The sequence below is a fragment of the Pogoniulus pusillus genome, chromosome 11 (genome assembly GCF_015220805.1).
Source record: "Pogoniulus pusillus isolate bPogPus1 chromosome 11, bPogPus1.pri, whole genome shotgun sequence".
NCBI lineage: Eukaryota > Metazoa > Chordata > Aves > Piciformes > Lybiidae > Pogoniulus > Pogoniulus pusillus.
In genome coordinates, this window is record NC_087274.1 from 32264838 (window position 1) to 32275052 (window position 10215).

A 10215-nucleotide genomic window follows, 5' to 3' on the forward strand; every position below is an offset into this window, starting at 1 on the left:
CTCTCTGCCTGCCTGCTTTCAGCCACTCTGTCCCCAGCCTGCAGTGCTGCTTGGGGTTGTTGTGGCCACAGTGCAGAACCCTATCTGCCATGAAGGCAATTGATGGACTTAGGAAGACATTTCATTTTTATTCCTGTATTATAAAGTAAGAGGGCAAGATGAGGCATAGTCACCTGGAACCATATCACTAATGTTTGGCTTTCAGATGTAGGCACTTGAGTGCTGTGGTTTTCAGGAGGCCTGTTCAAGAGCATCTTCTGTTTAATTAGAGGAAGAGGCAGGGGTTCAGAGCTTCTGGAAGTTTGAAGTTATTTAGGTGATTAAGTGTGGACTGAAGCAACTTTCTTTATTTAGTTAGTTCAAAGAATGTGGAACTGGCCCAGAGCCTCGTTCACACTTACATATTAGATGACTGCAGCAAAATATATACACTGTAAATTACAGAGCAGATACAAGTGGTTTAAAGCAGTCCTGGGCAATGATTTTTAAGGGTGGGAAGGGAGTCAATTTTAGAGGGTATCACCCTGAAAAAGTTGTCTCATTCCTCAGCTAAACATTATCCACCTTTCTACTGCTGCACTGCTCAGGTCACACCTCGAGTGCTGTGTCCAGTTCTGGGCTCCTCCATTGCAGAGAGATGTTGAGGTGCTGGAAGGTGTTGAGAGAAGGGCAGCAAGGCTGGGGAGGGGCCTGGAGCACAGCCCTGTGAGGAGAGGCTGAGGGAGCTGGGGGGGTGCAGCCTGCAGCAGAGGAGGCTCAGGGCAGAGCTCATTGATGCCTGCAGCTGCCTGCAGGGAGGCTGTAGCCAGGTGGGGTTGGGCTCTGCTGCCAGGCAAGCAGCAGCAGAAGAAGGGGGACAGAGCCTGAAGCTGTGCCAGGGCAGGTCTAGGCTGGATGTTGTTAGGAAGTTCCTGGCAGAGAAAGTGATTGGCATTGGAATGGGCTGCCCAGGGAGGTGGTGGAGTGGCTGTGCCTGGAGGTGTTGCAGCCAAGCCTGGCTGGGGCACTTAGTGCCATGGTCTGGTTGGTTGGGCAGGGCTGGGTGCTAGGTTGGGCTGGGTGAGCCTGGAGCTCTCTTCCAACCTGCTTGATTCTATGATTGATTCTATGATTCCTTATCAATAACAGGGTTGCTTCTCAGGTTTCTGTTGAAAATATGAACTTCTACACTAAAAAACAACCAACCAAACCAATTAAACTCCCTTTAGCTTAAAACAGAAGGTGCCCTGAATTTACTTATATTGGGAAATGATAACATTGGGAAAACCAGCTCAAGCTACTGGGATTTGTGTCCCACTTACACTCCTGGGTTTGCATGCCTGGATGTTTGAAAGAAAAAACATGCCTTTACAATAGCAAGTAGATCATTTTTCTTTCCCCAAAGGGTTGTCCAACCCTGCAACAGGCTGCCCAGAGCACTGCTGGGCTCCCCATCCCTTCAGTCATGCAGATGCAGGTGCTGAGGGGCACTGCTTAGTGGTGACTTAGCAGTGCTGGGTTAACAGTTGGACTTGCTGAGCTGGAAGGTCTCTTCTAGCCTCAATGATGCTGTGAGTCTTTGATTCTCTCACACTACAGGTATTTAGAAGTCTAAGACTCTGCTCTCGTAGGACTACACCTGGAATATTGTGTCCAGTTTTGGGCTCCCCAGTTTGAAAGACAGGAACCTGCTGGAGAGAGTCCAGCAGAGAACCACGAGGATGATTTGTGGACTTGAGCATGTGCCCTACAAAGAGAGACTGAGAGCCCTGGGGCTGTTTAGTCTGCAGAAGAGAAGACTGAAAGGAGATCTGAGCAATGAGTACAAATAGCTGAGGGGTGGGGGTCAGTGGCTGGGGCCAAGCTCTTTTGGGTGGTCAGCAGCAATAAGCCAAGGAGCAATGGACACAAACTGGAACAGAGGAGGTTTCAGCTCAACGTGAGGATAAACTTCTTTAGAGTGAGGGTGACAGAGCCCTGGAGCAGGCTGTCCAGAGAGGCTGTGGAGTCTCCTTCTCTGCAGGCTTTCCCAACCCAGCTGGGAGCATTCCTGTGCCAACCACCCTGGGGCACTCTTCTTTGGCAAGGAGGTTGGACTGGATGATCTCTGGAGCTCCCTCCCAACCTCCAAAGCTCTGTGATTCTGTGAATTGAGTCTTGAGCAATCACCATTACCCCACAGCCCCCTTTAGGCCAGCACTGCACACTCTGCACCCAGCAGACAGGCAGGATGGTGGAGCAGTTAAAAGCTGCCAGCATCAGGGTGCATAGCAGCACCATGAAAGGTCATTTGCTGGACATGGGATGCAGGAGGTAGATGCTAATCCACACCAGTCACTATGAAGAGGGCAAAGCTTCATGAAGAGGAATAGTTCTTTCATGAGCAAATCAGGGTGGAAGGCTATGACATGAGGGCATGGATCAAAGCAGTGCAGGTGAGAGGCAAATTCTCTCTTCCACACTTGACAGGCACAGCAGATGTAGTGAGGATAATGGCAGCAAAGGTGCCAAAGGCAGACAGCTGGGATCACAGAAGCATAGAGTGGCTTGAGCTGGAAAGAGCTGGATTTTAAAGACCATCTAGTTCCAACCCCTCTGCCATGGTCAGGGACACCTCTCACTAGCCCAGGTTGCCCAAGGCCTCATCTAACCTGGTCTTAAACGTGTTCAAGCTAAGCCTGGATGAGGCACTTAGTGCCATGGTCTGGTTGATCGGCCAGGGCTGGGTGCTAGGTTGGACTGGCTGAGCTTGGAGCTCTCTTCCAGCCTGGCTGATCCTATGATTTCCAGGGAGAAGTTGCCCATGGCCTCTCCAGACAACCTGTTCCAGTGTCTCAGCACTCTCATAGTAAAGAGCTTCTAATCTAAATCTACCCTGCTCTCATTCAAGATCATTGCCTTTTGTCCTATCCCCACATGCCCTTACAAAAACATTCCTCACCCTTTCTTCATAACAGAGATGTTCCAGTTCCCTCAGCATCTTTGTAGCAGGCCTACAGAAGGGCTGGAGAGGGACTATTGACAAGGTCTTGTAACGACAGGACAAGGGGAAATGAGTTTAAACTGGAAGAGGAAGAGTTTAAACTGGAAGATCACCCATTCTAGGTGATCAACAATGGTTATGGTAGAAGTGAAAGTCATTGCTCCAGTGAGTTCTTTGGGGCCAGGGAAGGCTCTCACACATGGGTACAGTTTCAATAGTTTATTATAGCTTAAACACTAAAACCCTAAGGAGAAAGGTATGCTGGAAACCACAATTCCTATGGCTCACATGCTGCAGCCATAGGGGCAGAGACTACAGTGCTGAATAGGACATGACAAAAAATCCTTTGGAGCTCTGTTGATGGAAGGGCAGGCTACACTCACCCTATCATAGAATCTTAGAATCAACCAGGTTGGAAGAGAGCTCTAAGCTCATCCAGCCCAACCTAGCACCCAGCCCTGCCCAACCAACCAGACCATGGCACTAAGTGCCCCAGCCAGGCTTGGCTGCAACACCTCCAGGCACAGCCACTCCACCACCTCCCTGGGCAGCCCATTCCAATGCCAATCACTCTCTCTGACAGCAACTTCCTAACAACATCCAGCCTAGACCTGCCCTGGCACAACTTGAGGCTCTGTCTGCTTGTTCTGTGGCTGCTTGCCTGGGAGAAGAGACTAATCCCCACCTGGCTACAATGTCCCTTCAGGTAGTTGTAGACAGCAATGAGCTCTGCCCTGAGCCTCCTCTGCTGCAGGCTGCACACCCCCAGCTCCCTCAGCCTCTCCTCATAGGCTTTGTGTTCCAGGCCCCTCCCCAGCCTTGCTGCCCTTCTCTCAACACCTTCCAGCACCTCAACATCTCTCTGCAATGGAGGAGCCCAGAACTGGACACAGCACTCCAGGGGTGGCCTGAGCAGTGCTGAGCACAGGGGCACAAGAACCTCCCTTGTCCTGCTGCCCACACTGCTCCTGAGCCAGCCCAGGATGCCATTGGCTCTGCTGCCCACCTGGGCACACTGCTGCCTCATCTTCAGCCTACTATCTATCAGTACCCCCAGGTCCCTTCCCCCCTCAGCCACTCTGGCCCCAGCCTGTAGTGCTGCTTGGGGTTGCTGTGGCCAAAGTGTAGAACCCTGCACTTGGCCTTGTTCAATCTCATCCCCTTGGCCTCTGCCCACCCATCCAGCCTGGCCAAGTCCCTCTGCAGGGCTCTCCTATCTTCCAACACCTCCACTCCTGCTCCTAGCTTGCTGTCATCTGCAAACTTACTGATGCAGGATTCAGTCCCCTCATGCAGATCAATGAAGATGTTGATCAGGACTGTGCCCAGCACTGATTCCTGAGGAACACCACCAGCGCCAGCTGCCAGTTGGATGTGGCACCATTCACCACCACTCTCTGGGCCCTGCCCTGCAGCCAGTTCTTGACCCATACCACAGTGAATCTGCCCAAGCCAGGAGCTGCAGCTGTGCCAGGAGCTGCTTGTGGCAGACAGTGCCAAAGGCTTTGCTGCAGTCCAGGCAGACTCCATCCACACCTGCCCCACATGCACCAGGGAAGAACCTGATCACAAAAGGAGCTCAGGTTGCTCAGACAGGACCTGCCCTTCCTAAACCCCTGCTGGCTGGGCCTGATCCCTTGGCCATGCTGTAGGTGCTGTGTGATGGCACTCAGGATGACCTGTTCCATGCCCTTGCCTGGCACTGAGGTCAAGCTGACATCCCTGGAGTTTTCTGGCTCCTCCTTAGGACCCTTCTTGTGGCCAGCACAGCTCCTGAGATGCACAGATGGCAGAGCTGGCTAGCTGCTGTCTATCAAAGGTAGGTGTCCCCACCGGGAACCACACCATGGTGGTGTTCAGGCTGGTGCCCCTCACAGCTCCCTTACCTAACTTTTGGGTTAGATGTGTTCAGAGTTCTGGGACGTGTGGCCAGTACATCCCAGAAGGCTGAGCCAAGTTGAACCAAGCTCCTCTCTTATGCCACAGTTTGTTACACAAAGACTTTCCTTGCTGCCCATGTGGAATGGGTTGCCCAAGGAGGTGGTTGAGTCTCCATGGCTGGAGGTGTTTAAGGCCTGGCTGAGGCTGTGTGCAGCCTGCTCTAGGGTAGGGTGTCCCTGGGCATGGCAGGGAGGGTTGGAACTGGCTGCTCCTTGTGGTCCCTTCCAACTCTGACTGATTCTATGGTTCTATGATTCTATGAAATCTTTAACTCCTGATCTAAGATGCCTTAGGTACTTCACTATTAAATTCTTTTCTGAAGGGCTGAGCTTTTCCAGCAGAGATTTTGTTATATGAACAGATAAGATAGACAGAGAGTATTGAAGGTACAAGTAAGAAATGATAGGACAAGAGGAGACAGCATCAAGTTAGTGAGAAATGATAGGACAAGAGAAGACAGCATCAAGTTGGTGAGAAATGATAGGACAAGAGGAGACAGCATCAAGTTGGTGAGAAATGATAGGACAAGAGGAGACAGCATCAAGTTGGTGAGGAATGGTAGGACAAGAGGAGACAGCATCAAGTTGGTGAGGAATGATAGGACAAGAGGAGACAGCATCAAGTTGGTGAGAAATGATAGGACAAGAGGAGACAGCATCAAGTTGGTGAGGAATGGTAGGACAAGAGGAGACAGCATCAAGTTGGTGAGAAATGATAGGACAAGAGGAGACAGCATCAAGTTGGTAAGAAATGGTAGGGCAAGAGGAGACAGCATCAAGTTGGTGAGGAATGATAGGACAAGGGGAGACAGCATCAAGTTGGTAAGAAATGGTAGGGCAAGAGGAGACAGCATCAAGTTGGTGAGAAATGATAGGACAAGAGGAGACAGCATCAAGTTGCAGTATGGGAGGTTTAGGTTGGAAATCAGAAGACACTTATGGACTGAAAGAGTCCTCAAAGACTGTTTCCTTGATACATCATTGCCTTTAACACCTCCTTCTCCTCCTGCAGCATCATACTTCATCTCCTCCCACATCATTATATTCAGTTCTCCAATGGGAGTGGTTGAAGACTTTGGAGTGAAGAAGTTTTGCTGCTGGAATTGTTGTCTTTTCCTCAGGTGGGTATTCATGTATAGAGCCTTCCCTGGCCCCAAAGAACAGGCTCCCTCAGGAGGTGATTGAAACCCCAGCCTTGCAGGGGCTCCTAAGAGGCAGTGCTGTGGCTCTGAGGGACATGGCTTAGCCCCAGCCTTGCAGGGGCTCCTAAGAGGCAGTGCTGTGGTGCTGAGGGACATGGCTTAGCCCCAGCCTTGCAGGGGCTCCTAAGAGGCAGTGCTGTGGTGCTGAGGGACATGGTTCAGCCCCAGCCTTGCAGGTGCTCCTAAGAGGCAGTGCTGTGGTGCTGAGGGACATGGTTTAGCCCCAGCCTTGCAGGTGCTCCTAAGAGGCAGTGCTGTGGTGCTGAGGGACATGGTTTAGCCCCAGCCTTGGTGTGGTACAGATTGGGAATGGTTGGACTCGATCTCAAACCCCTCTCCCAACCAACACAATCCAGTGATCCTAAGAGAGAGTTGTCTTGCCCCTTGAAGATATGCAGCAAGGTAGAGTGAGAAGAAATCCTGACCAGCACTATCCCCAGCTTCTATTTTACACCCAGTGCTGACTGCTCCTCATTTGGAAAGGGCAGTAACTGGCACATCAACCACACCAATTATTGAAACAACCCCCCCCAAACTTCAAAGCAGCTGATAAGAACTCAATATTTGGAAGCACTGCCATGTCAGTACAGACAGCAGAGCTTTTACTCTTAATTATGTTTTTAAATGTTCCTCTATCACAGGCAGGGGAAGAAAAAAAAGCTGAGCTGAGGCAAATATCTCGAAGAAGCAGAAATGTTAATCATAGCAAAATTAATTCTGTCTTCATCAGAGCAAGTAAAATGCCACTTTTGCTTTAACAAGGCTGCACAAACAAATTAATTCTAAATGAGGCAGCTTCGTCCTGCCAGCTTGGCTGGTTTTTTCTTTAGGGCTCAGTTCTACCTTCTGCTGCTCCTCTCAGTCTGCTTGGAAATTTCCTCTCAGGAGAATCATAGAAGCAGTCAGAGTTGGAAGGGACCACAAGGAGCAGCCAGTTCCAACCCCCTGCCATGCCCAGGGACACCCTACCCTAGAGCAGGCTGCACACAGCCTCAGCCAGCCTGGCCTCAAACACCTCCAGCCATGGGGCCTCAACCACCTCCCTGGGCAACCCATTCCAGCCTCTCACCACTCTCCTGCTCAGCAACTTCCTCCTCCCCTCCAGCCTCACTCTCCCCATCTCCAGCTTTGCTCCATTCCCCCCACTCCTGCCACTCCCTCACAGCCTCAAAAGTCCCTCCCCAGCTTTTTTGTAGCCCTCTTCAGATCCTGGCAGGCCACAAGAAGGTCCCCTGGGAGCCTCCTCTGCTCCAGCCTGCACAGCCCCAACTCTTTCAGGCTGTGCTCACAGCAGAGCTGCTGCAGCCTCTCAGCATCCTCCTGGCCCTGCTCTGGACACTCTCCAGCATCTCCACATCCCAGCTCTGGACACACTCCAGCAGGAGGGAAGGCAGTGTTCCCACCATGTGAAAAAAGCATTCAGTAAAATACCTTCAGGGAAAAAAAAGGGGATTAAAACTGCATTGGCCTGAACATATTTGACTCAGGCTTTAGAGAATTACCTCAGGCACCCATCTTTGGCACCTGTTTACCCTAGACTTTCATTAGGAGATGCTGAAGGTATTCCAAAGAAAGGAAAATTGGCACTTCTGCAGTGTGAAGTGCAGCTAGAAGTGTAACCACTGAGCACAGGTGAAGCCTGGGCTTCCATAGAATGTAAATAATTTCTTGCCAAGGCCTGGAGAAGGTTGGGTTGAAGTTAAGTCCTCTTGAATCTGAAGCAGAGACATGAAGTGGTCCTGCTCTGGCAGAGGGGCTGGACTCGATGATCTCCTTAGGTCCCTTTCAACCCCTAACATCCTGTGAGCCTCTGAAGTGTGAAGGATGTGAGCATAGAATCATAGAATCAGGCAGGTTGAAAGAGAGCTCCAAGCTCAGCCAGCCCAACCTAGCACCCAGCTATAACCAACCAACCAGACCATGGCACTAAGTGCCCCAGCCAGGCTTGGCTGCAACACCTCCAGCCACAGCCACTCCACCACCTCCCTGGGCAGCCCATTCCAATGCCAATCACTCTCTCTGCCAGGAACTTCCTAACAACATCCAGCCTAGACCTGCCCTGGCACAGCTTGAGGCTGTCTCCCCTTCTTCTGGTGCTGCTTGCCTGGCAGCAGAGCCCAACCCCACCTGGCTACAGCCTCCCTGCAGGGAGGACAGAGTGGGAATGGGCCTTAGCTCAATGGCAAGAGCTGTTAGGAAGAATGGGTTGGGTTGGAGGGGACGTTAAAGATCATCTAATCCCAATACCCAGTCATGGGCAGGGACACCTCCCACTAGCCCAGGTTGCTCAAGGCCTCATCCAACTTGCCCTTGAATGCCTCTAAGGAGGGGACATCCACAACCCCCCTGGGCAACCTGTGCCAGTGTCTCACCACCTTCACTCTGGAGAGTTTTTTCCTAATCTGCAGTCTCAGTCTGCTCTGCTCCAGCTCAAAACCATTCCCTCTTACCCTATCACTGCAAGTCTTTGTAAGAAGTCCCTCCCCAGCTCTTCTGTAGCCCCCTTCAGGTACTGGAAGGCTGCTCTAAGGTCTCCCTGGATCATTCTCTTCTCCAGGTTGGACAGCTCCAGCTCTTGCAGCCTGTCTCTCAGATCTTTTGCTCTATGTGTGTAGGAAGGTGAGGAAGGTGTGGTGATGCTTATGTCACTCTTATTTTCCATGCTAGCTTTGAAGCAGAGGCCCTGAGACCTTACCAGGATGTTGGATCAGTGCTTATTAAAAGAGAGTCTGTGTTCTAGAAGGACAAGGCAGGAATCAGAGGCACTGAATCTAATGAAATTAGGGCAGCAGATTAAGCAGCTTGCTTAGGTGACCCAGAAAAACAACTGGTGAGCTGGAAACATTTGACAGACCTCCTGAATCCCAGGCAGATCCTCAACCACATAAACTCCTGTTTCTCCAAATGCTGTAACATCTGGCTGTGAACTACCAGCTGGAGGTGATGGGAAAAGGTGAGGTAAAAGACTGGAAGGTGCACAGATTTCACAGGCTCACAGGGTGTTAGGGGATGGAAGGGACCCAAGGAGATCATCCAGTCCAACCCCCCTGCCAGAGCAGGACAATCCTATCTAACACAGATCACACAGGAACACATCCAGACAGGCCTGGGAGGGCTCCACAGAAGGAGACTCCACAACCTCTCTGGGCAGCCTGTGCCAGGGCTCTGGGACCCTCACAGGAAAGAAGTTCCCCCTTGTGTTGAGGCAGAACCTCCTGTGCTGCAGCTTACACCCATTGCTGCTTGTCCTATCCCAGGCAGCAGTGAGCAGAGCCTGTCCCCCCCACCCTGGCAGCCCTCAGATACTTATAAGCATTTATCCAATCGCCTCTCAGTCTTCTCTTCTCCAGGCTAAGCAGCCCCAGGGCCCTCAGCCTCTCCTCATCAGCCATGCCCTCCTGTCCCCTCATCATCCTCCTAGCCCTCCACTGGACCCTCTCCAGCAGATCCCTGTCCCTCTGCACCTGGGGAGCCCAAAACTGAACACAGTATTCAAGATGAGGTCTCAGCAGGGCAGAGTAGAGGGGCAGGAGAACCTCCCTTGCTCTGCTGGACACATCCTCCTAATCCACCCCAGGCTCCCATTGGCCTTCTTGGCCAGCAGGGCACATTGCTGTGCTATGGGGAACTTGTTAGCCACCAGCACCCCCAGGTCCATCCTCTTGCCTTCATATGGCTGAAAAAGGGTCTGTGACTTCCTTTTCTTTTTCCTAGGGACATCCTTCTTTTCTTCACTCTCTTTTTTTCCCACTCCCTTTCTCTGCAAGGTTCATTTGTAGTTGCATAGCAACAGCACATTCCTTAATGGAGACACTTGCCAGATGTAAGAGTTCAAATGAGAAAAGTGAGTTGCAGAAGGTCTTACTGAGACCAGAAACCAATCACATTTTCTGCCTGATTCAATCCAAAGAAGGAGCTAGGGAAGAGTCAGAAAGAAACAGCATTTTTTACTCTCATTTCAGGTTGCCCTGGGGCAGAGCTCTCTGTAGCTTCCTGTGTTTGGAAATCATCAGATCATTAAGGTTGGGAAAGACCATTAAAACCATCAAGTCTAACCTTCTCCCCAACACCTCCATCACCACTCCACCGTGTCCCAGAGTGCCACTTCTAC